General features: G+C 36.9%; 1 pseudogene; it reads left to right on the top strand.

Annotated features, from left to right (window-relative positions):
- The first annotated feature begins 4,290 nt into the window (after positions 1-4,290).
- LOC103967079 lies at positions 4,291-4,854 on the top strand (annotated as a pseudogene).
- Positions 4,855-6,000: the final 1,146 nt, after the last annotated feature.

Consider the following 6,000-nt stretch of genomic DNA (forward strand, 5'->3'; position numbering starts at 1 on the left):
CAAATCCAAAGATTCATTAAAAATCATGTGGATGTGTGGCTAGAGTATAAAAACAACTCCACCTGGAGCTCTAGCCCGATGAACCGGCTGCATTTCCTACCCAATAGCCCCAACTCCTTGCCCCAACCCATGCGGGCGATTGGTCTAAGGGGGGGCTCGAGTGAGAGGCCTGACTCGAATCGGTGGCTTGGGAGCCAAAAGTCTGAAATGTTACCATTGGTGGGCCACGTGGCACATTATCTTCTGTTATATTTCAACGGAAGCTTTTTCTGGACAGTTGGATTTCCAACGGTCAAACAAAATTTCAAACCTTCCGCAATATCAACCATTAGATTTAAGATCAACAGTCCACATTATTCGCCTTTAAAAAATTAAAAAAAAATCATATATGTTACCGTTGTGCCACGTGGCACAATCTAAAGGCCTAGATTTCAATTTTTTTTTTAATCCAACGGCAAAAATTAATCAAGTTAGTAAAAAAAATAATAAAAATGTTAAAAATTAATAAAAAAATCCAAATTTTTTTTTAATTAAAAAAAATTGATTTTAATTTTCTATAAATACCTTCTCATTATCTTCTACCTTACAACACAATTTCATATTTTCTCAAATACTTTCAACCACATTCCAATCTTTCTCTCAAAGTTTCAATCCAACTAATTTCGAACAAAATGACTAATGATGCAGGTACGAATTGGACGCTTATTGAAGATGTTACGTTATGTTCTAGCTAGGTTAAAGTTACTCATGATTCGATTACAGGTAATGAGATGCAGTTGAGAGAAATGTGGAGTCTTATTCATACCCTTTTTCTTGAGAAAATTGGTGGGAAAAGAATGAAAGAATCGATGTCCAGTCGTTGGAGAACACTTAGCCAATCGTTTAGTTATTAGAGAGATGCCTTGACACAAGCTAGTAGTAATATTCAAGTGAGGAAAATTTCGCAGATCAAGTAACAATATATTATTTATTTGTTTGTACTATACCCAAATTTACATTAGCTACTTTGATTATAATTATTTCTTCTCCCACATTGTGTAGACACTTCAAGCACAAGCTTGGTATAATGCCAAAAACCAAAAACAAAAACAAATCATTCACCCGGCGAGAATGTTGGAATATTGTCAAAGATTGTCCTAAATTCAGAGTTGTGCCTGTCGGTCCAAAAGTTGTCATGAACAACACCCCTCTACACTCTACGCCCGATCATGACTCGCATGTTCATGAAAGCGACACAGAACAAGTTCCGAAAGCAACCCCTGAACAAAGGTCGGGTCGACTGGTTATTGAATTAGGCTTCAAGGTAAGAAGGCTTCAAAGAGAAAAGGGAGTGCTTCCAAGAATGATTATGCAAAATATATGGAAGAACTGCTCGCCAAGGTGAATTGACTTTGGCGTGGGAAATGACTAAATTTGAGGCTAATAAGACTATATGTGAGGCAAAAGCTATAGCTGCTAAGAGATTATTTCAAGCTAATGAAAGAGAAAGAGAGCTACTTAGGCAAGAAAGGGAAGAGCTTAAAGAAAAAAAGAAGGGCTTAACAAGATTGTGACATTATGAAGGAACCTGTAGAGGTGATGTCTCTGAATTCTAAATATGTTTGGAATTCGGAGAAAGCAGACGTGGTGCGAAGGAGGCATGCAAGAGAAGCGAGAACAAGAGGAGTTGGTCCTAGCACCACAAGAGGAGATGGTCCTAGCATCACAAATTGGTTAGGTGATGATTTTCCATTCACGAAAGACTAGGGAATTTGTTTTAAATTGGAGCCCATAATTTTCCAATCACTTTGGGTTGTAATTTCTTATTTATTGAATAGAGTACTTTATGTTGTTTCCAATTTATTGAATTTAGTATTTTATTTAAACTATGAGTGTATTTATTTAATTTGGTAATTTATTTAAACTAAAAGAATCTTCATTCAAAGGGCATAAACACACCAAACAAAATTACATAAACATACCAAATAAAATTACAAACACACCAATTAAAAAAAAAAAAACCCTCACTAAATGAACTTAAAAAACACACCAAATAAAAACAAACGCACTAAATGAACTTATGTTTCTTGAGCTTGTTTCAATTTCCACTAGTGCTCTATCAAGTCAATTTGCAGAGCATTGTGAATATATGCGTCTTGAATTGAAGTATATCGTTGAATGAGCCTTTCATTGTAACATCCATCCCTTTCTAATGGCTCGTGTTGCACAGGTTCTTCGGTGGCGTCATGAGCACAATATATTTGTGTTCTAGAATTGTTCATCGTGTCTGGCTTATATTCATCAACGACATCATAATCATAATCATACTCATCTTCCATAATCATGTGAAGAATGATGCATGTCATCATGATGGATCGAAGTGACTCTAAATCAAACATTCTGGTAGCACCCCTGACAATCGCCCAACGAGCTTGGAGTATACCAAAAAAAAAAAAACGCTCCACATCTTTCCTACACCCTTCTTGATAGCTTACAAGGTGTTTTTCTTTTGTACTTCATGGATGTGGCACTGTTTTGACAAATGATGACCACTTTAGGTAAATGCCATTTGTTAAGTAGTATGGCCTGTGGTACTTATGTCCATTGACCCAATACGTGACTCTTGGGGTTTTTCCTTGCAAGACATCGTTGAACACTGGGGATTGGGCAAGGACATTGAGGTCATTTTGAGTTTCCGGAACACCCAAAAAAGAGTGCCAGTTGACAAAGAAAGTTCTATTAATATATAATTTAGATGACAAAGAGAGTTCTATTAATATGTAGTTTAGATTAAGACCCTCCTCCACCTTGAATTTTACCGTGAAAAACTTCCCCTGCTATTTCTAATTTTGCATCGGGGATTTTGATTTATGGGAGACCTTTTCAACCAACGAATCTCCATAGTGTGGAGATAGGTAGACAATCACTTTCGGATTCAATCGTGTCCCTATCAAATTTCTAATGAAATAAAGAATTTATTATGCAGCAACTTTCACCTCGTTTGTTCGTTCTTTTGCTTTTACAATAGTGGGAATATTGTAAAAGCCCAAATAACACACAACTTTGAAATTTCGCATAATTCCAAGTCTGAAAATTCAAAGATATTGTCAAGGGAGTCTTCTTTAGCCCACTTCGTATTATTCGGTTAGCAGCTTAGGAGTCTTGAACTGTATTAAGCACGATTACAATTGGCAAAGTACGGGCACGGGGACATGGTCACCAACCGAATATCCAATACACCATCCAGCACATATTATACAAGTACATTCTGAGTCCCAAACCCGAGTATGATTACTTCAATCTTGGGTTGCGTTTTAAGTCAAGTACATTCTGCAACACAATGTTAAGCAAGTTCAAATGGGGCATCAAGAGGGGCAAATCCTCAAGAGGAATTTCGTTCCAATAGAGCTCTGATACTCGAAAGTGCCTTAGTCAAGCTAGTTAAGCATAGTTGATAGAAAACGTTTAGGTATGGCGCATAGGTTCTGACAAAAGGATTTTAAAGATGTTTTGGACCAATATACAAGCACGAAATTCGAATTGAGAAGGAAGTCCTCTTAGTAACATGCAATCTTTAAAATTCTAAAACCCATAATGGGACAAGGTGAACGGATAAGCATGTGAAGACCTACACGTTGCAATCTTATGTAAAGACTAAATCCCCAGATTACTCTCAAAGTAATTATCAAGCCAACCCTTAATTTGCGTGCAGACTCTTTAGTGTTTGTTTAGATGTCAGAAGTAACGCCTTGTGCCGTGCATAATTAGAATCATAAAATGTCGGCTGTAAGTTACAACCATACGTTGGGATGGGCGCATTTTGTGGGATAATCAACTATCATCAGTAGCTCCATATATAGCTACGGCAAAAGTTCGAAAATTTATAAATTCATTTGGTAAGAAGGGCCTCAATATGGTGATCAATGGTCATTACCATTGACCAACTTGACGGAATTTGTAATCATAATTAGGCTCAGTTACTTTTTAAGGTGATTAATATTAGTTTCAGTTTCTTTTAAATGTATTTAAGGCCGTGTTACAATTGGCACATTAAGCTATTTTAGTTCTGCATGGTCCGGGTGTTTTGGAGACTTATAGGGTTCTTCCATGGCCAAAGGTCATACAAAATAAAAAATAAAAAAATTTATTTTTGAAATCCACAAAAATAAAGAAATTCGTCCTATAAATATTATCATAACTAAATACACCAACACAGACTTACGTCTCAATTGATTTCCCATCAATCAATCGCCCCAAAATCTCTTCCAGCAGATATAATCCGAAGATTATTACGATTAAATATTAATCAACATGGAAGGTTTGTGCAAGAACAGTCTTTCATTAGCCTTACTTTTGTTTTGCCTGCTAGGATTAATTTGCGCACAAGACTCACCCGATGATTATGTGAAAGCCCACAACGCCGCTCGAGCGGAGGTGGGTGTTGTGCTAATAGAGTGGGACGAGGGGCTAGCAGAGAGCGCCAAAAACTATGCAAACAAATAGGCCACCGGCGGCTGTGAACTTAAGCATTCCGGTATAGGTCTTGGTGAAAATATTGCAGTAAGCCCTGACGGTGACTTATCCGCTGCCATGGCTGTGGAAGGATGGGTGAGAGAGAAGGCGGATTATGATTACAGTACCAACGCTTGTGCCCCGGGCAAGCAGTGTGGCCATTACACGCAGGTGGTATGGCGTGACTCAGATCTTGTAGGGTGTGGCAAAGCGGAGAGTGCCGACGGAAGTTCCTATGTTGTGTGCCACTATGATCCGGCTGGAAATTCTGCTGGAGAGAAGCCTTACTAAACTTTTCTTTAAAGAAAAAAACAATAAAGATAGGAATTTGATTAAAAATCTCGTGCCTTACTAAGTCACAAAGGTTTGTGAGCCCCAATTACATGCTGGCAAACCATGTTGGGAATACTAACCACATTCGTTGATACGGACATTCTTATTATATTTTCTTGACTTTCTTTTTCATCGTGTAATGTTGTATAATGAGTTGAATCATCTATTTCCTAACACTACTCTTTAACAATCATCTTTACAGAAAATTAAGAAAATTTAAAATCATTAGTCATCCAATGATTATCGAACAAATATATAGACAAATCATGTTACCCACTTAAATGCTAAAATTTAATAACATTAATCAAACTTAAACGATTTCTAAACCATGTGATAAAAGAATTCATGTGATTGATGATGGCGAAATTTTTCAATGTTCCGAGTATTCAAGTGTTATTCCACATGTCATAAAATAAGTCAAGGCACATGGAAAAATACATTATCTGCTCTCTTGATGATGAATCACGTAATTACGTATTTAGTGTATTTTGCTAAGTGCTCGTTTGTAAGTGCCTTTATATCGTTTGGTATGCATATGGGATGCAACAGAACGGGACGGGATGGGATAGAACGAAACGGAGGTTCCGTGCTATGTTTGGTACGCGCAGGACGAAACGGGACAGTTGTTCCGTTCTGCGTTTGGTAAGCGCAGGACAGAACGAAACCAAAAGATTAAATGACTAACTTACCCCTATTCTGTCTGTTGTTTGGTATAATGTTTATGCGTGGGACAAGACGGGACAAGACAGTTTTTTTTTTTTTTGGAACTTGTTCATATTTGAAGACATATATGCTTATCTATGACATATTCTTTACACTAGCACATGATTGAAGATATGTTATGCTGGATGAATTCTCTTGGGTTGTATATCTTTTATCTTATACAAAAGTGTACACCCCCATCTATAGAAAAATGGAAGAGAAAGGAGTGGAGTACTGAGTACCAATAGAATACAACTAGCATTTTTAGCCAGTGCGTTGCTGCGGGAATATCAAATGAAATATGAGTATAGCATATAAGAATTATAAGTGTCAGAATAAGAGGCTAAATGTGTTGGAAGCATTGTGCGTAGATATGGAGAAATTATTTACATAAGCATGTACTAAGTATTTACATAAATATATAGTAGTTGTTGACAACTCTATATACATATAAAGAGTTGTTCAAAACATTCA

Source organism: the organism of the source record quoted next, unplaced genomic scaffold (genome assembly GCF_019419815.1).
Source record: "Pyrus x bretschneideri cultivar Hongxiangsu unplaced genomic scaffold, Pyrus_bretschneideri_v1 Contig7, whole genome shotgun sequence".
In the NCBI taxonomy this organism is placed as follows: Eukaryota; Viridiplantae; Streptophyta; class Magnoliopsida; order Rosales; family Rosaceae; genus Pyrus; species Pyrus x bretschneideri.